The sequence below is a fragment of the Pagrus pagrus genome (genome assembly GCF_965226575.1).
Source record: "Pagrus pagrus genome assembly, chromosome: 20".
In the NCBI taxonomy this organism is placed as follows: domain Eukaryota; kingdom Metazoa; phylum Chordata; class Actinopteri; order Spariformes; family Sparidae; genus Pagrus; species Pagrus pagrus.
In genome coordinates this window covers 23,396,794-23,419,984 of record NC_140207.1, presented here as the reverse complement: position 1 = coordinate 23,419,984, position 23,191 = coordinate 23,396,794, and the positions used below count along the sequence as shown (strand labels likewise).

At 42.4% G+C, this 23,191-nt stretch overlaps 1 protein-coding gene across 2 annotated transcripts in view; it reads right to left on the bottom strand.

The window, feature by feature from the left end:
• znf438 (zinc finger protein 438) overlaps positions 1 to 22,904 on the bottom strand; it is a 52,066-nt gene extending 29,162 nt beyond the window's left edge. Inside the window, exon 1 of one of the 2 annotated variants that reach the window (XM_084340508.1) lies at positions 22,596 to 22,904. The gene's annotated coding sequence lies outside the window, so the exon portion shown is untranslated. The remainder of the gene's footprint in view (positions 1 to 22,595) is intronic. The other variant, XM_084340509.1, reaches the window with a different exon arrangement.
• Between the last annotated feature and the right edge of the window lie 287 nt (positions 22,905 to 23,191).

The window sequence follows — 23,191 nt, the reverse complement described above, 5'->3', positions numbered from 1 at the left end:
CTGAATAATTATATTCGGAGCTCCCCCAAGTGTCAGCCGAGTGCCTGATCTAGGCTCTCCTCCTCTGTCCACCCCCTTGGGTGCCTGGGTAGGTCCGCTGTTCAACCCGAGGGGGAGGGAGTTGTGGGCCATGATGACACCTCAAAAAAGAAAAGCGTGCTATTTCCTATCAGTATGTTCAGTGGTTGTCGGGTGTTAATGTAATCTGCACTCGTTAGGTAAAGCGTTCCCTCGCAAAACATGTTGCAAGGGAACACAAAGTATTGCGAGGTAACGCAAAACTAATTGTGAGGGAAAACACAGTATTGAAAGGAAAAACAAAGTATTGCGAGGGAAAACAAAAATTACTTTTATGAGGGAATATAACAATTATTGTGAGGTAACGCAAAAGAAATCCTAAAGAAAGTCTTCCCATGTCCTTAAAGAATGAGCTCACCTGGACAACAAAATTCAGTCTTTCAGTCAGCTGAAGTAGATGGGGAGTTGTTTTAAAAGTTTAAAGAAAAAGAAACACACAAACAAAAATGGCTATGTATGATCAATTTGAGATCTTGGGGCTTCCAGAGACTTGGATTACACTGGACAAGCTTTTCAGTGGTTTGTTTTACATTTTAAAAAAAATGTCCTTAAGCTAAGTGTATACTGAAAAATAAATATTTCCCACGATTTGTCTTCCGACTACATCAGAAGGCCCAAGAGTTTATAGCTAAACTGAATAGCAACACTGGAAGGTGAGCCTACTGTCACACAGAGGCAAGATGTGATACTTATTTACATTTCTACGAGTATCTGAATGTATCAGAATCATTCACGTACCCCATGTATATACCCATGCAGGGCTTGACGCTAACTTTTTCCCCAAGGAGCACATGTCCTCCTAAATTGAAAAAAATTAAGAGCACGTAAAAGATTTCAGGGCACAATGGAAATGTATCACATGTTTTGGGTTGTTCCCTATTAAGGGAATACAGAGACATATTTACATGCAAAACAATATTGTTGTTTTGAATACAAAAAGTGCACTAGTGTTTGTTAATGTTCAAATTGTAATCAGTAACTATGCAATTATTTATACTTTAAACTCAGGGTTCCTACACATTTTCTAAAGTAAATTCAAGCACTTTTCAAGCACTTTCAAAGCACATTTACCCTGTTGATTTCAATACGGACTGTCGGAGCCCTTTTGGTATGATCAGTGCAACATTTTCATGATGTTCTGCACTCTGAGACTGAGGAGATAGAAGGACCGGTAATGTGGAACACTTTTTGGCACACTGGGTCTCCTGCCGAGAAGCCAGCCAGTGATTGTAACTAGCGCTGTGGAGAGAGAGATAACTATGGTACCAGCATGAGAAGACATGCTGCGTAGTAGTCAGCGTAGTAAATTCAGGTTATCATTTGATAAACAAAAGTCTGTATGACTTCAGCAGAGGAGGGAGCAAGAGGCAGCCTTCATCCACATCTCAGATACTGAGGACAAGTAAGAAGCAATGTAAGTGAAGAAAGACTCACTTGGTCAAAAAGGAGGACTGGCAGACATCAGCATTATAACCCTGCATTCTGATCTGAATGAAGAGTAGAGGACGAAAATAATCTTATCAGATTATCAGACAGTCTGGTAGCAGTACTACTTAATACAATAAACCAACCTAGCTGTGATGGATAGCCACTGCTGAGCATGAATAACTTACAGCCTCATAAATAAGCAGATCTCTACTAACGTCATTAAAGTAGCCTTGGGCTGACACACCCCCTTATCCCAGTGCAACACCTTCACCAAACCCTCTCCTCAAATGCTTTGAAATCATGTAACTATTCAGTGTCAATATTTTGACATTTCATTCAGCTAACTCTCCAGACGAAGCCATTTATTTAACTAGCAGAATAAAAATTGGCAGGAGATGCAAAGTTACGTGACCGGGGCTCAGTTGCCACAGGTAACCTTTTTGGAGGGACTTAGTGTGGCAAATTGATTGCTGAGAGCGCAGACTCATCATGAGTGCTAATTTTCAGCAGCAGCGCACAGCGGAGGGGGAAATAAGAGGCTCTATTTATAACAGAGGAAAACAGCAGAGGGGGATTAGCTTGTCATTAGAATAAAGAGTGCAGAAGAAGAATCAATTTCAGGGTTTAAAAAGCTGACAAACACAGTTCACTTATTCTTTCTCTCACTCCCCCTCTGCCTCTGGCTCTCAGGTCACCTTTTGACTTGACAGCCTACTATCAACAGGATATGATGGAGGTGAGTTTTTTGAGGAGGCAAGCTCAGATTTCACTTTCACGACAGCTCTTTATGTCTAGTCTAATGAGGATCTATTCAACAACACAGCTGCCTGAAAATAATAGTGGTTGTCTTCATACCACCAAGGCTGGTAACAGTTGTAGCTGTAGTTTGAGTTTGGCTAACCTAAAGTATCATACTACTCATTTGTGATTAAAGACAATACTCCTTAATACATTCACTTTCTGTGAATTAGTCGTGCTAGTAACCAAAAGTGGTTATTCATTGAAACAGACTGTAAATTGTATCTGTGTACATTTGTCATGCATGGTTTCTGCAGTCAATAGCCTGACAAACAAAAAAGAAAATCACATACATCTACATAATCCTAGCAAACCCGTCATCACCACATCTAAATCTCTGTGACATGATCCACATTGTTTCCAAACATGAGGGACTCAATGCTGCACTCCACACAGTCAGGGCGGACTCATGTAGATAAGATGGAGACCTTAATCTGTCAGGAAAGAGACACTTTAAAATGCTAAAAATAGCTATGCCGACTGGCTTTAAGGACAGCTCACACAGGTGGGGACAGCAGCAACTACTCCTGAAACAAAGTCTTGACATTTAATAAAAAGAGAAAACTAGAAATGAAGAGTAAATTGTGTTTCAATTATGGATTTCCTCAGAAAGATATGAGAGGCTTGTTGATGAAGGATCTCAGTCATCCAGGCCATTGTAATTCCAAGTGCAATATCGTAGGCAACTGGACTTTGAGTTTCTTGAAGACGTTTCACCTCATCCAAGAGGCTTCTTCAGTTCTACCTAACTGAAGGGGAGTTGTCCGGGAGTGTCCTTACAGAGTCGTTAAGGACGCATGGCAACTCTGAGTTTCAGAGTCTTTAGGGCCACTTGTGAGTCGTTGACCCAACCGGCCTGGACTTGAAACAAGCCCTGTTGCCTATGATATAGCACTTGGTATTATGAGAGTCTTGTAAGTCACCCACCAATAAAAAGTGCATTTGTGCATCTACTCTATGACTTTATAAGTCATGTTTTTGGTCAATGTCAATGTCTCAAAAGATCAAGCCAAAGGCAATTTTCCTCCTCGTGGACAATAACCTTACTAGCTTACTTCCCTGTGGGTGTTGCTAGGATGGGTGAACCAACATTTCTTTCAGGAAATTTTGCACTGAGGTCAGGCTCTTCAGCCTAATTTCCACCAAGCAGTCCGGTTCAGTTTGGTTCAGTTCACCACACTGATCCAATACTAAAAGGTGGAGTCAAAACACTGCAGAACACTGAATGTTCATCTTGTCTGCGCTCTGACGTAGGATTTCCCGAACCCCCGTTTTTTTTAATCAGCAGGTTTTTGTCTTGCTGCCTACAGCAATAGGTTAATGTACAGTATAGATCACAGTGTCTTTAAACCAGTGTCATGTGTGGTTGCCCAACTGCTGGAAAAGTGACAGAGATTACCCATAAAGCACGGCCATTACAAACCTCGCCTACATTGAAGAGTGGATTTAGGTACAGTTACCACAGGTTCAAAGGGTACTAATCTGAAACTACTTTGATGGAAATTATGCCCATCAGTATGCTGGGAATGTGCTCCTTTACAGGAAAAGCCTGTTAAAAGTGTTTGATATCATCATTTTCATGATTGGCAGTCCACCTGGTCTCACTTCAGGTGTGCATAATGGAAAAGGCCTTGGAAAAATCAGTTTTCCCAGCATGCCTTCGGGAGCTAGACCAGGAAGGAAGCTTTGGGCTGATTATCAGGCAGATCCAGTCCAAACTGATCATCCTACTACCCCTCACCACAGATCCCTCAGCCCCTGACCTGGGCCATCGTGTGCCCGCTGTTTAACCTGGACAAGTCGTGGGGACAGGAACCACACAGGAAACAGCGTAACTCGACACGAACAGGAAATCATGCAGGGGGATGGTGAAAACAAAAGTAAACTTTTCCACCAACGCCATATTACAGCCGAAGCGACTTTAGCTGGGCGGAGGCACTGGTACATTTCTCTTCTCAGCCCAGGTTAGGCCCACATACAGCAGCTAAGCTGGCTGTAGGAGGCAGCATTGGAGGGATTTATCATTCAAAAGGGATTGCTTAAGAAGGCACCAAAAGGGGGGATGAACTGAAGACAACCTCCCAATGTCTCCTGTAGAGGATGCTGCCAAGACTCTTCACATTACTGATACAGTAGCAGGAAAACATATTCAATTAATACACTACAGCAGACAGCAATACTGGACTCTCCAATCCAATCGGCTTATGGAGCATCTAATAGCATACGAGGAGGAAGGATATTGTGCTAATTTGTCTTGTCTGTGGAGCGCTCTGACAGCCCCATTGATGCTGACATCTCTTTAACATGAGGTTAGTGGGTGTTTGGCCTCCCTTCCAGCCGTTTGTGAGCTGCAGAGCCTGGAAATGATTAGGCCTGGGAGGGCAATTAGCCTGAGCATCGCTGGGCTAAATATAGTCCGGCTTGGCCCAGCTCTGCTCCTGGGTCATATCCACATCACAGCCTCCACGCAGGCATGTTAGTTCAATCTGGATCCCGTTTGTTTTATGACTGATGCGAAGGCTCCGCTGACTCAGACGAGATAACATAACTCAGCCGTCGATCAGGTGTCTCGGGAGGGAAGGAAGTGAGTGGGAAGGAGTCGTGGAAGAAAAACTGAAGGTATGACGTTTGAAAGGGAAGCACATGTTAACCTCAATAGTCGGAGCAGCATGTTCCTAAAGTTGACTGACTCATATTTATTTATTCCATCACACTTTAAATGTGTCTACAAGCAGTGCCCTGCTTTCTTAGAATCAAACCTAACAGCCTTCTTTCACAAGAAACACTGTCTCAAAAAAAACATGGTTGGGAAAACATGCTTTTCCCACAGCCTTACACCAACTAAACGGAATGCAAAGAAAGAATGCGTTCCCATCGCACAGCTCCCTACCCCTCCAGTCCCCGTATTTCCCACCCCCTGTGAGAGATTTTATCCTTAAAAAACAGGAGGTTCGCCCACTCGTTCACCTGGGACGGCTCTTGGACGGTGGAGGCAAGCTAGAAGGTTATAGGAGCCTGGGAATGTTTAACATCAAGAAAGCAATCAGAACATAGCTGGAGCTCTGGGATTTAGACAGGAAACATGGAGAGTAACCCCTTCCTGCCTGAGAGGAAAGAGAAGAGGAAGTGATATGGGTTATGTGACGAATTTCGACTGTGACCTGAAAGGGAGCCTGTTGGCATTTATAGGAATACTATAATTCTAAGTGCTAAATTTAGCCAATTCACATTAAGACATATAAGGAACCTGAAAAGTTTCACTTCTCTTGCAAGTAACACTTTTTGGCTGATTTCAACCTACATCAGTGTTCAGAAAGGTGAACGACATATACACAGGAGTAACACTAAACAAGAAAAACAGACTACAGGCACACTATCGGCCAGGTCATACTTAGTCTCAGTCTAGGAAACCAGACTGTAAGAATAGATTAAAGTTGAGGTCCAAAGTTTGAGCAGTTGTTGCCGTTTACATGCACATAGGTAACCAGGTCACTCTCTTCTTTCTCCAAGAAGCCGATTTCTTAATCTTCATGCAAAAAAAAAAAAACAGGTTTCTGTGATCTTGACAGAGTAACTAGGATTTCTCCTGAAAAAGCACAAATTTGTCGGCTACGTAGAAAACAATGTGGTATGAGCAGGAGAGATAATTACAAATAATAATGGATCATATATTAAAACCAATTCCATTAAAATTGAAGCTCCTACAGAGTAACCTGTATAGGTTTAAATGAATGTGTTTCAGGTAGGGTTACAGCAATGACCACCTCAGAAATTAAGACTCCTCTCAGTATCGTAGTATATGGCATTACACTATTATCATTACTTGTATTATTGTTATCATTTTCACAATGTCACAATGACCCTTAATGGAATAAAAACAGAGCTTTAACTTGGTAGACAAACGCTTCCTTATTATTTCACAGAATATTATGAAAATCAACCGTTACCATACATTTGCTTATCTAAAGTATTGAATTCTAACATATTTGTGTTACAACATATATACATATATATATATATATACACACACACACATATATATATACATATATATATACAGACTGATATAGACTGTCTTCTCAAATGTCTGAGGAAATTATTACATTTCTATGAAATGTGACAATAGTTTAATTACAAGCTATATCACACGGCACATGCTGCATATTTACCAAGTGAGGCAACTGCTTAAATTATAATCTATTTACAACATTAATAACAAGATTAGATAAAGATCAGGATCTTTCAGCTCAGCAGGTGATTGCACAATCGATCATACCATACATATTCCTCTCTATAACTAATCAAATCAGCATTTTCAACTTTCAAAAATTAACTTTTGAGTTTTTACAGTTTCCACCTTCACAAACCAATTTCCTGTAATGTGTGTGTAAAGCAAGTCAAACTTTATATCACCACGGTTAGAATAGATTGTGTGGCGTCCACAAATATCTGTAACAAATATCATGGCAATCATGTTTTATCATATTGTTCATTCAATAATAGATGATCAACATGCTTTACTCAGTTAGTGAAACATTTGACCTGCTGGTGGCGTTAGAGGAACGGTCATAGGGTTGATATGCTTAATCTTCAGGGAACCATCAATGTCTGTGAAAATTTCATGGTAATCCATCCAACCATCCCATTGGCTAAACAGAAATATGCTAACTGTAGCGTACTGTAACTGAAATATGCCCCTTTTATAAGCGGTTCATTTCCGTGTACTGTGGTGTCTACTTGGAAATCAACCTCTGACTGAGACATTAACTGTTTACATGACATGAGAGAGGACTCCCATAAAGAATTATACTCAAGAAGCAGTTCAGAGAAGAGATGTAGGATTTAAAAAGTCAACACAGTAGGCGACAGCACCACCTAAATACTGCCTACCAGAAAAGGCCTGCTGGCCTTAATCCCAGCCATAAATCACATCCACTGTGCACCCACTATATGAAATTCCCTGTAAGCCCTAACATTATGGCCATACCCATAGATATCATTGCAGCTTGTAGCAGCAGAATAAAAGTGGAAAATACATCCATCATAAAGAGAGGTTATTTTGGCGGTGTGCAGTGATGATAAAACTGTGGGCATGCTCAGTGCCCTGTTTATAAACTGTTTGTTAATCTATCATTCGCCACAAGAGGAATGAGATAACAATATGGTGTGGTTTACAGTCAGCGCGCCCACTGTGGAAAGATCGAAGTGTGTCCTTGGACTGACATTATTTATTGAAATATATTCACTCAAGCTGAAATATGTATAGCGAATGCATTATGAACAGTGCTTCTGATGGAGCAGAGAGCGCTTTAACTCACCGTAACATTGGCTTGCTCTTTTCAACAGATGTCCCTTGTGTGACACACGGCGGGGATAATAGAGAGGAAAGGGTCTGAACGCTTTAATTTACCCCTTTCATGAATGGAAGGGATTTCCTTTTGATGGCCTATTTGAATGTATAGACAATTTAGAGTCCTTCTCCGAGCAGCGATTCTGATCTTAATTACTTCGTTAATTAGCTGTGATTCACAGGGAGAAGCCTTGCCCTATCCAGAGTCCCTCTGCATTGCTGAGGGGGCTTCTCAAAAGCCCTCACATCCTCGCCCCTATTTTAGAGCACCAATCCTGCACTTGTGACACTGATTTGCAAGTCTGCCTTTGCTGAAGGTGGGCTTTTTTTCCTCAAATGTCAGCAAACCCCATAGAGCTCCGGCTCTCTCATTCTACTGCCTGAGGAAAGCGGACCAGATCAGACCCAGCCCCCCCCTCCCTGGTCTGCTTTAGACTTATATCACACGGCCGCATTCCACAGATTTATGTTTATCGTTTTCCAATGAAAGAGGGACAGCCGGTGCAACATCCTGCATGCTCCCCTCACTGTGATAAATATGGCTCCCTCGCTCTGGGTGCCGCAACTTCGCAGATCGATGGAGCATTTAGCTAATCACAAAAGAAAGCAATAGCAGGAAGAATAAAAAGGGTTGTCATAAGTAGGAGGCGTTGAGTGAACACAGCAGACGAACAATGATGCTTATCATTTGCTTGTGAGGTTTACTTACAAAACTGCCCCACAGGAGTTATCACTCATCAAGGTGGATCAAGCTTTTTCTTGTACAACAGTTAGTGCAGAACATGCAGTGCAAAATTAGGTGTTTTGGCATGCAGGCTAGCTTGAGAGAACAGCCGGCCAACTGAAAGAAAAGGTAAGGTCCAGCTGAGGCAGCTGCTTGCTATTACCCCCCACCCCCCGGCAGGAAATAAGCAATCATTTAGTACTGACAGGTACACGCTGAAGCAATGCTATCTCTGCACTCAAACCAACCAAATCATGGATTACACAAGTTTAGAATTAACCTTAAGCCTCTCAAGTATTTCTGCCAAGGTTAGTCAGTTTTATACCTTGCAGAGTGTGAGCGTATATTTTCGTAAGTAGGATAAAACATGCGGACACACGTGAGCATATGTGAGAGAGATTTTACTTTGAACAGCAAAGAGAGTATCAGCTCACACGAGCAAAGATATCAGATGTACAAACCATTTCTGTGTGTGTGTGTACTTTCCTCTGGAGACAGAAAAAAATCATAACGGCAAACAAAGAAAAAGCTCTCCTCAAATCCTCCTCAAACATGTGAGGTGCTTTTCTGCTCGTGAAAAGCAGCAATTTAGAGGTCTCTGGTGAGCTGTAGAGGGCTTAGCGTGTCCAACTGGATCTGGAGTGTAGCTGCAGACCTGCCTTAATGCACTGCCAGGTCACCGTAACTGTGTGAAAATGGCAACACAAGGCCAGTATGGCTGCTTGTAGCTTGGGGCACATAAACAAGGTGGCAGTACAAGCGAAAAGCTAAGAAAGTCCAGTATATACCAAGTGCCGCTACCCTTAGTGTTTTTGCCACACAGGCATGGTGTTCAGCTAGGATAACCAGAGTCTCTTCAAACCCGACACCAAAAAAGACTTCTACAAACTTAGAGAAAAAACAATTACTTGATAGCGGTTAAGGTGTAAGTTCTAAGAAATGGACAGAATTTGATGGAGGTTCCAAATCTACAGGGTCAGTATAACTACTATCTGCTGCCCATTATAGTCTTTGCGGTAGCTATCTTTAGATGTAGCGACAAACTGCAGTTAGCAAGTAGCTCAGTTAGCCATGGAGCTAAATGGCTGACAGGAGTCTGCCTGCACCACTACTTTGGATGAGTCACCACTGACAACAAGGCTCACTTCGGTTGGGCTCAGCAACCTACCAGTGAACAGAGCTTTACACTAGACTGGGACTGAACACAGCCTCCGAGAACATTAGGTGCACTGATGAGTTTTATTTTTTTTATGTTATTTGTATGAAGTGTATTTTAGATGAGTTAAAAGGCATTAAAAGCTCCATTCACACCACCTTTTCAAGGCAGGAATATTGCTCTATTATTCCGCCTCGCCGTCTGTGTGAAAGTCACAGAGGTGGAATGGGGGGAAGTTTTGTCCCGCCTCTGATTCGCAGCAGAAAAAAGCCGCAACAGAGCTGAGTCGATCTGTGTGAAAGTGTAAGCCGGCAGCGCGGGACAGGGGTTTGACATTTTGATGCCGTTTGTCTGAAAACAAAACAGATCCTTCACTGGATAGTTCTCACAATAAAAGACCTTAAAAATAATTGAAACGTCCCCCACTTTAATCCACTAAGCAATGTTACAAGAACAAACAGCAGTAATGTGGTCACAGGTAGTGTCTCTGGCATCTTATATGAGGAAAAAAACACCAAATTTATATGTGGAAAAGTCATTGCCAGGCACCTCCAGTTGTTGACTGGCGGTGATTATGTGACACGCTTTTAAGCAAAAATTCTGACATGTCTTGTCACCCTCCAATACTGTGTAATGGTTCTGTCTTTGGCAACTTATATATAAAAAAACTAAACAAACAAATTTAATGAGGAAAAGTCATCGCGACCCAGTCAGCCCTCCACTCACTGAAGACTCAGTAGTCTTCAGTGAACTTCCCCCCAGAAAACAGCATCCCTTTCTGCGAGTGAGAGCCAGACAGGGTCCACTATTTACTGATGGTGATTATGGGATGCTGTTTTTTCTGTTTAGTAGACGCCAATTAAGTCTAAATAGCAGTTAATCCAATCCATTGTGAAAATCCAAATGTGTAGTGATGATAATATTAACAGCCTACAGTCTCAGTAACTTGCAGCGACCTGCCTGCCATGAGCCTGATACTAGTGCATTCTCCTCCTCTGGGTAAAGATATGATGTCCTCACTTACCTTTAAATAGCCTTACCCTTGTCCTAAATAACCCCAAATTATTATTCTTTCCAATGAAATAAATCTAATCCAACATTAGCATGGCAAATGAGACTGTGCCAAGGCAGTGTAAGGGCCAACTAAAATGCCCACGTACATGCAGTCAGCTCTGTTTTGTCTGTGACAGCCCTAAAGGCCCTGAGGCTCAGTAGCATTTTCTCCATCTACAAACAGCTCTGTTCTCCAGCCCCAGATGTCTCATTACTGTAAAACAAGCAGAGAGATGAGCGACATACAAGCCACTGGCCCACAACGCTGACTCCCTTTCAATTAGAAAGGATTAGCCTAGCCTGAACGGGCCTTCCTGTGCGATATGTTACCTTGCATTGCACAGGACAGCCATATGTCAGACCTAAATAAATTACTGAGGAGCTGAAAGCTTGGCGATATCTGAAAGGGAGTTATGGCTCCACTAGAGTGCACAACAGGCTTAACAGGAGGAGGATGCTGTTGCCTCTATAAAACTTTACACTCTATGAGAGGGCATGGGCGGAGACACAGGTATACACCTTCCCTCACTCACTCTCGTAAATTAGACCTATAGGATGCCACAATTCCTCAGTAGATTTAGTAGTTTTACTCAGCATGCATTAATCAAGTGATAAAGCCAAGCCAGTGAAATTTCTGCAGTGTCAAGCTTTGGCTAAGCCAACTGGACAGATCTCATACTGTCCCATGGCACATACTGGAGGAAGAGAGACCAAACTTAACGGGATAGTGAGGCCCTCATACCGCTGCCTGCATCACTCACTTTTATGAGAATAGGGCGGCGTGGGGTTTAACAAGAGGTTTTACTCGTCAAGGGAACCGACATTACATAACCATAAAACGATGAGGTCCACAAATCACCAGTTGACTTGTGACGCATGGTAGGGCTGGGCTTGTGCAGCTCACAACCCTGCTGCTAAACTCTTGTGATGGTTGCTGTAAGAGTAAGAAAAACAAAAAGAGTTTTAATGAAAGCTGTTTTTTCTACAGTTTAATGGAAGCAGGGTTTCTGCTGGCGTTTGCTTCCCCCCACATGAAACTGAAAATACAGCTTTGATACTCCAGCTAACCCTGCACCCCGCCACTCGCTCGTCTGCAGAATTTTCCAGCGAGTCCGTGCCATAGCTGGAGTGACTCCACTGACCAGGGGCGTCTGTGGTTGAACCGTGCTAGTCCGCAGGTCCGGAGAGGCAGGCAGCGAGCAGGCAGTCAGGCTCCGCTATGCCTGACATGGAGCACCCTCACAGGGGGAACGACTGAGTAATGGCAGGGTAACTTGATCCAGGGCTGGGAGGGAGTGGGAGCAACCCTGACGCCTAAATCATAGCTGTGGGATGGAGAGAGGGAGACACACAAATGTGTTTGCAAGAAAGATACGCAGAGGGATGAGAGGCTGAGGAGACAGTGGGTGGGACGAGCAGAGAAATGAGCAGTGGTGAGACAGGATACTTGGGAAGCAGCCAAACGACAGGGGATGAAAGTGAACGCCTCTCTGCTGCCTTTCATGCACGTGCCATCGTGAGGTGGGAGGGACCACAGAGGAATGACAAGGCGTGGGCTTGGGTTTCAAATTCATCAGTCTGTCTAAAACAGAATAAACATGCGTAGGCCCAAAATGACTTCTATTTTCCCTAGTGTCTGACACTAATTGAGAAATTTGGGCTTGTAGACATAAATAAATGTATACCTCTTCGTATAGGCCAAAGTATTTAACCAGGAATTAACCTGTCCCACAGCTCTGTGGGCTCATGGAGAATCACTTAATTAGATCTGGAGCAAGGATGCAATACATTTCAACATAGTGAACTTATTGAGGACTTCAACCATAAACTGTGATGCTCCCAGAACTCTAGGGACCCTACAAGCTTGAGGCTTGCTGCATGATAAATCCAGCCACTCAATAACAATATTACTGACATGATAAGGGCCCTAAGTTGGGCCCGCCTTTACTAAATTATGAATAATCAATTAATGTAAAAGAAGGGCTAATGATTTCACAATAAATTAATTAATTAAAAATCTGGTCAAAAAATGTAATTAGTTGTGAAAAATGCCAATCAGAAGCCAATCTTCAATGTTGCTTATTTTGTCCTACAATCACAAACCCAAAAACATTAAATTTACTATCATGTAATTTGAAGAAAAGCAGCAGAGAAAGAACAGCTTAAGCTCTAACTTTATCAACCCTGAAGAAATTCTCGTGCCAGAGATTGCTCCAGATACAGCATACATACACTGTATACAAGTATGTTTTAAAATTAAGTTTCTCTTGACTGACTAATTGTTTCAGCTCTAGAAAAAACAGGAAATTATAGACAAATCATTTATACTGATATTGAATTGAAAACATTAATAAAATAAAAAAAAGGCCTACCTTAACCCCTGACCCTTTAAGAAAACACCCTTCCAAAAAGGCAAAGAAAAACAACAAACCATACAAAAATAGAAAATAGGGGGAAAAAAACTGATTACAGTAACTCTCATAGCACAGCTAAACTGCTAAGACACTATTTCAGGACTGTGGCAAAACACAACTTCCTATTTTTTAGGTTTTATTCACTTAACATGAATGGTGTTTACAGGAACACCCTGCTCCACACTGACCCTGTTCAGACCTGCTACCAATAACAGTTTTAATCGGACAGCTCTAAGTACAGGTACGAACACTGCCTACATGCTTTGAGGATGCATTTGAGATCTGATCACTCAGACCACATTTGTGGTGGTCTGGGCCACATGTGAACACGTTCTTAAGCAGTGTGCATGCACATGTTTCCTGCGCCACACTGAAGGACTGCCTACTCAACTGATGTGCTCTGTGAAACAACAAGAAGAAGCCACACCACCAGGCAGAATGGTCTGATTTTCCTGTGGTTCACTGTAATGTAGATCACATGTTTGGGCTCTCTTAACCTGCCAATGTTAGCAGCAGATGTTTGTGAACAGAGCTGTCCACTTGTGATTGGATCATTCAGGATGATTGTTGATATCAGGTCTGAATTTCTTCTTTGATTTCTTGTCTGTACAACCACAGTCTCATCTGTTGTTAGCTGCTGGAACAGGTTGGGGTTAGGGGCCTCACTTAAAGTCCACTGAGCGGGGTTGGGAGGGAGGGGCAGATTAACTCGGAAAAGCCAGCCTGTACTCAACTCCATTTTAAAAACTGTCTGACTTCACTTTTTCAGTAGCGACTTGTGATGTATCATAAATATATCATTACACTAAGCGAAACGACAGATCTGTCCCAGCCGTTGCCATGCCAATGACCATACAGGTCTGATGCTGCAGTCTCCTCTCATCAACCTCTTATGATGTTACCACACGACGACAAATTTTTACCACGCACACAGCATACAAAATGGTTTGCTAGAAGTGGAACACAGCCAGGAACTATGCTAATGCTCAAAGGAGCAGCCTAATATAATAGTATGCCTTAGCTGCCTGCAGCCTACAAATCCTGTAAAAGTCAGTCATTAAGCTTCACATGTAATTTTCATTAACTTTTCTTGGAAACAAGAGTCTAGCAAGACCAACAATTTAGCAGAAAAAGAAATGTTCACCAGACCATTACTGAACCACATCCTCCCTTTTCCATCCACAATATGGTCTCCATTCATTATTCAGACTAGAGATGCACTTTCCTTGTTCTTCAACTCTCCACTCATGACATCTTTGGGCAGCACTTAACAGATGGGATACATATCAGCTGCTTATAATTCAGGTATAAACTAAAAAAAGACAACTTCACCAGTTTTATTCAATTAGGCTAAAACAGGCTGATGGACTTCTTCCAAAACCCACACAAAAGGATTCCGTCTTTGAATGCACGACTGAATTAGCTGTGTATAAATGTTTTTAGGGGAGACCTGCATTTTAATTTAGTCTTGTAGCGCCTACATTACGGCCATAATGTAGATATGCCATAATTGGAATAAGTAGGCCAAGCCTTGAAGCAAACTCTAACTTGGAAAAACAATCAGTCGCAGCTACAGTGTCCATCCTGCAAGCCACTTCATGCAGAATAACTGAATCAAGACGTCTCTGCATTATCATACTCCTCGTGCAAAGTGTCAACAAGATTTAGGAACAATCTACACGTTTTTGTTGATACCTTCTAGTTAGACCGTTACTTTAAAGTCTGGCTCGATTGGCGCCTGAGTGAAAAAAAAACAACCTTGTGTGTGTTATGGTAACATGATCTTGGTTATGATTGAGCGGAAATGTTAGACAAGCATCTAAGTTTCCTCTGCCTGCTTCCTCCCTCCTCATCTAGCCACATGTGAAACCACACTGGAACTGCTCGCCAGCCAAAGTAAACTCTCCAGTCATCCACTTGGCATGTGTTTACACTGGATGCCAGCTTTACATGCCAATCCCTTACTCATATTCTGGTGATTAATGATATCACACAGTGGAACTCTTCTACATAATCATTGTATGCCATGAGTGTGATACATTTCCCACAGTGAGATACATGTAATGGATGCAGTCAAACTCTGTGTGTGTGTGTGTGTGTGTGTGTGTGTGTGTGTGTGTGTGTGTGTGTGTGTGTGTGTGTGGGAAGGGAAGGTGTTCCTCACACTGACTCATCTATAAAAGGTACAGAGCTGCTCTGAGTCTGCAAAAATGGTCACCAAAAAAATGTGTAGGCTAACCAATTTTCTAAGTGAGCAGCGAGCTGCTCTGAGTTGAACAATGAATGGAAATGTAATGTAATTTAGCAGATGAACTAGAGCCAGAGTTAAAGCTGATTTATGTGCGTATGATTAGCTTTAGAGCTGGATACATCACATGCTCCAGCAAATACCTTAAATGAACTGTATGGCCTGTTTACAGTCTTCTGCTTAACCAAAGTGACCCGCGCTTACATAACATGGAATGTACAGAGTTCTCACGAGGCAAACAGAAAACAGCCAGTAAAGGCAGAGTTGGGCATTTTATAAAGTTGAGAGCATGAAAGGGTCAGTTCACTCACAATAAAAAAAGTGCAATATGTAAGATTTAAGTTGAAAACATACAAAAAATAACTACAATTATCAGCAGAATGTGAAGAAATAAAAGTTTTGACATTACAATGTTTATGTACTGTGTTGCAGAGATATCTACATAAGTTAGCATGCTAAGCTAGCCCCATCTGTCCTTGTCCAAAGCTCCTGTGTTAGTGGTGTAAACATCAACATTATATATATATATATATATATATATATATATATATTATCCATTATGTACGTTTTTACAACCTAAACAATTTTTACTGATTCATTTTGTTTTATTTTCTTTTTACTATTAGTATTTTAGTTCACTAAAACTTCATCTTAGTATGATCTGGACCTGTAAGAACTTTTTAATTTGCCATTTTTTAATTTCCACTATCCTAAGTTGGATAATGTGTGATATGTGCCTCTATGTTTTTCCCATATGTGTGTATGAGGACTCTACTGCAAACAAAATCTACCTCTGGGTACTAATAAAGTAACTTGAAATTACCCCAGTGCTCAGAGAACCGTTTCAGGACCGTTAGCTGCATGGCTAACTGAGCTAACTAGCTAAGTACAGCTACATATAGCAACAATTAGAAGTTACACTACCAATATGCTGCCCCATATAAGTATGAAATTGACAGGTGGCCAATTCTTACAAATTGCACCTTTAAGAAAAAAATATATTTTGCCTCTTAGTTCTTGTGGTGTATATACACTGATCAGGCAGAACATTATGACCACCTGCCTAATACTGTGAAGGTTCCCCTTGTGCAGCTAAGACAGCTCCGACCTGTCAAGACATGGACTTAAGACCTCTGAGGGTGTCCTGTGGTGTCTGGCACCAGGGCGTTTTATAGTGGATCCTCTGGGTGCTGTATGTTGGGGGGTGGGGCCTCCATGGATCAGACCTGCTCCAGCACATCTTACAGATGCTCGATCAGACTGGGATCTGGGGAATTTGGAGGCCCGGTCAACACCTTAGGCCCTTTATTGTGTTCCTCGAGCTGTTCCTGAGCAGTGTTTGCGGTGTGTCAGGGCACATTGTCCTGCTGGGGGGCCACTGCCATCAGGTAGTGTTCTTGTGATGAGGGGGGGGCTTGACTGTGAGGATATGGATAAACACGTTCTCCGCAACATGCTTCCGGTGAAGCCCGTGGTGGCGGCTCATCTCCACCTGAAAATATCCCTGGTGTCACCAGGGTCTGCTCTTCATTCCAAGGCGGATCGTCAGGCCGAGCTGGAGGAGGAAATGACGGCTTCACCCGACCCGGCATTGTGGGAGGATGTGTGCATCATTACTGATCATTGCCTTCACCTGCACAAGGTGGCCATCCAGTTGTACGGAAGAGCCATAGGGTTGTTGGTCCTGCAGGAGAGAGCCTGCTGGCTGAATCTCACTACTTTGTCAACCAGAGAGAAGGACGACCTCCTCGACACCCTGATGACATCCCAGGGCCTGCATCGACGGCGGTCACGTCGATGCAGAAAAAGGAGGATGTCTGCCAAGAAGGGCAACCTCAGCCACCCCTCCGGCACATCGCCAATCCTTTGCCCAGGCGGCGAAACGGCCTCCTCCCACTTTCAGAATCCCCAGGCTGCCCAGGCCTCAGTCAGCGCCCCAGGCTCCACCCAGGGCATCGGCTCAGAAGGGTCCATGGCAGAGAAAAGCTCATCTACCTCAGGAAGGGACCTGGTCTGACCAACCACCTCCAACTTTCTCTCAGGTGGTAAGGAGGAAGAAGCAGCTGGCCTGAAAATGCGAAAATGCGTTTTGAGCACCTCAAATACAAATTCAGGATGTTAACACACGCATCTCTGCTGCGTTTTCTGCACCCAGGCGATTGGGGACAGATGCTGTTTTTCAAGCAGAAATGCGACCAAGAGTCGGTAGGACAGACAAGAGGACAGACAGGATGACAAACACTTCTCAACGTATAACTGCAGTATTTTTTTCCGCGTACAAAGTTACCAAAGACACTACCAGTTAATACGTTACTGATGTTTGTTCATGTAACGTTGCTTTGGGGGACATTTCTCTTTATTTTGCTGAGTGAAGGATCTGTTTAGTTATCAGACTGTGAACACCATCAGATCGACACGACCCGCGCCGGCTTATCCATTCACACAGACGCCGGTTCACCTCTGTTGCGCCTCTGATACCACCTCCGGAGCATCAGAGCCACAGCAAAATTTCACCCCTCGCCACATCTGAAACTTTCACACAGAGGAAGATGCAGAGAAATGGCGCAGGATCTCCGCACTCAAAGGGCAGTGTGAATGGAGCTAGTGTCTCACCAGACCACCTTCCTTGCTCTTTCGTAGCGAGGAAGAGGTGAACGTTTTTGAATGACGAAGAGGTTTTTGAATGACTGGCAGTGCAGTGTCAAGCCCTTTTCATAGGGGGAGGGTCTCCACCCTCCATGACACTGACGTGCCTCGCTCTAGCCAATCCTGGCTGGCAGAATGTAATAGGAGCTTCCGATGAGGTCATACTGAAGGCGTTCCCAATGTGAGACACTCACTCATGCTACTCAGAGACACAAACTCTTTCTCCTACTCTGAGGATTACCTGGGCAATGGGTGACAAGTCCTGACCGATGTAATATATGATTGGTTGCCTGAAAAAAGAGCAAGGGTGATGCAACCAGTGGCTTTCTGAAATGTTGAAAGGTTTTCAAGAAGCGCTCAGAGCGGATGACCACAAAAGGCAGTGCTTTTTCTCTAGACGGCCATATGCTGCCACAGACGCTCACTCCTAATTAGACACAACTGAAAAAAGACACTGACACTCCGGAAAAGACATTATGTGAAAAAAAAGTGACAGTTTCAGAAGTCAAACTGTTATTCTAAGCAAATAGGGTTTTCCTCAGGATCAAATCATGTCTTGACTAAAGGTTTCTAAGACGGCAGGGCGGGAACTCTAAAACATTTTACAAAAACTGGATCAGTTGTATCCAAAGAACGACCAGGCATAGCCAAAGTGAGAACAGAAGATCAATACATGAAGCTTAGTTCCTTGAGAGTTGAAAGGGCTACTCCATCACAGATACAGAATTTGCTACATAAACAACACAAGACTCCAATCAGTAGTCCATGTAGTGACTCAGAGGACGATGGGCAGTTCCTAAACTACTTCTCAGGAGGGAAACAAGGACAAACACAGAGGGTGTATGTAAGGAAACAGACAGGAGAGAAAGATACCTCAGTGTTTCAAAGCCACAGTGAAGATTCAAGTCTGGGGCTGTTTTCAGACTCCTGCACAGAACTGACTCCACCCTGACCGAGGAGAAGCACCACTCAATTCTTCAGAGACATGCTCCACCCTCTGGTTTGATCTTTGTGGAGAAGGATTCATACTGCAGCAGGATAATGTGCCCAAACACCTCAAAGCTTTAACACAACTACTGAAGACCTAAGAAGACCAAGGAGTCCTGACTGTCATGGACTTTCCTCCACAGTCATCGGGACTCAACCCCATTCAACATTTATTGGGGCACTGGATGACTGAGATAGCCAAAAATTCAGGGACATCACAAGAAGCTTTGTTTGAATACTGTCAGACCATGCTGGGATAACATGAGTCAGCGTGTTTTACACTAACTTGTGGAGTCCATGCAGCTCAAGAGCACGCTGTCATTAAAGCAAAAGGGGGACAAACCAAATAAAGATATTCTGAAAATGTTCAACTTCTCACTTAAACTTTTAAAATGAGATTATTTAGACTTTTGTGCCCCACTGTATGTAACAAATGTTTCAATAACATGTTAGCAAATTAACATATTTAATCATTTCCATGGCATTTTATTTATGCCATGCATCACTTTTAATTATTGTAATAATTTAATTAGGACAGTATCATTCACTTCAGGACAGTTTAAATTTCATTTCAATTTTTTTGGTGGTGAAAAAAGTTGGAGCCCTGCTACTGCAATCAAACTGCAGAGTGTGGTGGTCGGAAAGTAAGTGCTAGCCTATTTGTTAACTTTAGTGAAATATTCTAATCAAGAGCTAGCATGGAGCATGTGTTGGCTGTGTCGTAGGAGGTTCTGTTACGAGTGTGAAGTTGTACCAAATTAGAAAAAAGTGTTTGCTGATTTGTGTGGTGCCCACTTTTCCATCATCAGCAGAAAAATATTGCTGAGACAGCTATTTTCTACAAAAAAGTTAAGCTTTCACTGTTAAAAGTAACAGTGAAAGCTTTTTTCTCTACAGGTCCTAATAATATTTCCTGAACATTAGTCAGGCCTTTGTTGAACAGATCTGAGTCTGACACAGAGTTACATCAGATTGACCCCTGGAGCAAGGCATTGAAGCCCCAAATGCTCAAAAAAATATAAAAATTGTGTTTTTACTGGGAGCCTCCCAGTTCAGAATTAGTGTTAACTTTAGAAGTGAAAGCTGCTGCTGAAAAGAAAACACAGTTTTCTGTCAACGTTCCCAGCCTAAAATGTGTGGGGTTTACTGACCTTTACAACATCTTTTATGTGACAAAAACTGGGCTTCTGCAGATAGTGAAATAATAAACTGTTGTACCTGGAAAGGAAAACCATGAACACTCACTGGAACATACTGAATACCACAGTTTACACATTTCCAGTTCCTAAAAGATGGATCAGACTTGAGGGGAATTTTCTTCATCTACACTTCACCACACAGCAGATCATATTCCTCATTTTACCGCCTTAGAGGCGTTTAATCTAAATCTTCAGGTCAAACACCTCAGGGACCAGAAATTGTCTCTAATTGACTAGGTCAGTACTTCATTCAAGGCCGTATGAAATCATGGTCTCAGCGCTTTTTACAGTATGAAACAGAAGGCCTTAAAGCTCACGCTGACCTTTGACCTTCCCCAGAGGAGAGGTGCAAGAAAAATTTTAGGGAACACAGAAACAAAGAATTTTCCAACATGTACCACAAACTGTATCCTTTATCAGCCGAAGCACTCAGTATGAGTGGAACGCACTTGTTTAACTTCTCTCTAGATTCCTTTTCTGATAAACTCAGCTGTTACTGAGTACTGATCTGAAACCATTGGTTTATTTTGAGTTTTCAGTTTACGATCTATATTTAACAGAATAACTGGAATTATTTTTTAGGTTTGTAAAACTGCAACCTTACAATTGTAGATTAACAACCAGTAAGAAAAAGTACAGTATGTAGCAGTATAGCAAAAAAAATAAATAAAAATAAAGATAAAGATTACTCTGATAAAGAGTACTCTGAATAAGGTCATTACCAGGGCGATATCACACTGGTGCATCACTAATGATTCAGTTCATCTATGATTACGTCCAAAGTAGAAGCATAAGCACCTGCATGACAGGGCTACAACTGCCTTAGATAACACATTTTGTTATTAAAAAAAAACTTCACAGCTTTACATTATATGACAAATAACAACACATCAAAAATTATGACAAGCACAGAGAACACAACTCCAAGCACAGTTATTAAAGATTAGAGCCCATTAGTGGGTGCTATGAATTATCACAGTATGTCATTTTATATAATCATAAAAAATATTCTGCATTCTCAGTTTAGAAGCCATTTACATCATTTTCAACAAACCAAGTGAATTCAATACGCTTTAATGCCTTGACTGTTAAAGATCAAGGCACTTCATCACATCCAGTCATGCTGAATAGAGACTAGGGGAAGATGACTATCGGCCCTGATTACCAGGGCTGATATTCAGCACTTTTTTTTTCTGGTATCTGTGATTTTTCTGTGAGATTGCTAATTAAAAAAAACTAATTTAAAATTAATATCAATATCCTAACTCTCACACAATGACCCGCCCACAACACTATCTGATTGGTAACACGTCACAATTAATAGCCCATAAACACTGAATATTCTGAATCTGCAAAGTAACTAATGACTAAATGCAAATATATGTAGTGGAGAGGAAGTAAAAAGTAGCAGAAGATGGAAATACTCCAGTAAAATTACTTAACATTGCACTAGAGAACAGTTCTTGAGTTAATTGTAGTTATGATGATGATTATCAGTCCAAAATATTGGTTTTCAGTCTACGTTGATTTCTAATAATCTGTTTCAGCCCTGAAAAAGCCATATCAGTCAATCCATAATAAAACATTTCTTGCAGTGGTCTACACATCTACTGACATCATCTCTCACAGCTGGCACATTTCTTTCATCTCACAGTATATGTAAGCAAACTGCCCAAACCTTGGGCCGTCTACATCAACTCAGTTGTGAACTGAATTATGTGCGTTATGTTAATATTGAAGTGTAACAAGATAAGAGTCAGTCAATACTAACTGGAATTTGTATTGTGTCATCCCGAAATCTTCTGCTCTAACTGGGAAACAGGTTCTTCACTGTATTCAGTGTTTATTATTATATCCACAGCAGTTAAATGAGTTCATTTCACCTGATTAACACTAAATATGACTCTGTTCAAGGTGAAAGCAGGGGATACATCCAAGTACACCTAGTTCACTCCTCTGCACAGTGCTTTTAGAAAAAACAAAAATCCACCCAACTTGACAAACTCCCTCCTCCTGGCTTCACATCCATCGTGGACTCCTGCACAGGTGCGCATCCAGCACTGCTCACACAGAGCAGCTGAGCTGAGGACAGAAGTGAGGCTGTTCACGGGACAGTAACAGTGCGTCCACTGTCTGTTTGCGCATCTTGTCTGTGTTCACATTTAACTGCAGGGAATTCTAGCCTGATGACGTATGTCTGCGATGCACAGCTGCAGGGTTAGCCACAGGCCTGCTCTGCATTAGCTACACACACTCTGACACCTACGACACCTTTATCTGTCCGCTGTTTGTTGCATGTGCACTTTCACGCAAAACCTACACTTTGTGAAGACTGCTATTTGAGTTTGACTCTGCTGTTCATACTGTAAATACAGAGCAAAGCCAGAGCTCCTCACTGCTGCATGTAGAGGCTACCGTGATAACACTGCAAACGAGCCCGGTTTGGCTTCATTTGCTCTCGCGGAAAGCAGCTGGCTGGGTGAAAATGTCGGAATGACTGTAAACATGTCTCACCTGGATCCCCAGTTATGTGGAGGACGCGCCTTCAATCTACAGACAGTCTCATTTTTTGTAAATACCTGGCAAAACCGTCGATCTTCATAACTGTTCCTCTCCAGCCATTTTGAGCCAACCCGTCAGCTCGGTCCGGCGGGGTGAAACAAATATGACCGAGTTGTAGATAAACCACATTTCTCTGCTTATGCGTAAGAAGACAATCAAAACAATCAAGGTCGAGTGAGATTAGTGTTTCGGTGAACAGTGTTTGTTTCAGACGGGTGAGGATGCGACATCCTACAGTCATCAATTTCCTGTATGAACCCCTGTGTAGGCACAAATGGTACGGCTCGTAACATTCCGGAGACCTACTTCGCTGTGCTCGGTGGGAGCAGCCAATGAGCGGCTGAGTAGTAACCTGAGCGGGACAACACAGCGCGTCACTGAAACAGCTGAGCGCGTGCCACAGAGATCAGAGCGTCCTGCGGAACGTTACTGTAACGACAATGTAACGATGACGTGTACACGCGCGCACGCGCGCACACACACACACACACACACTCATAGCGAGAAGTGTCATACACATCAACGATTTTACATATATAACGAATAAG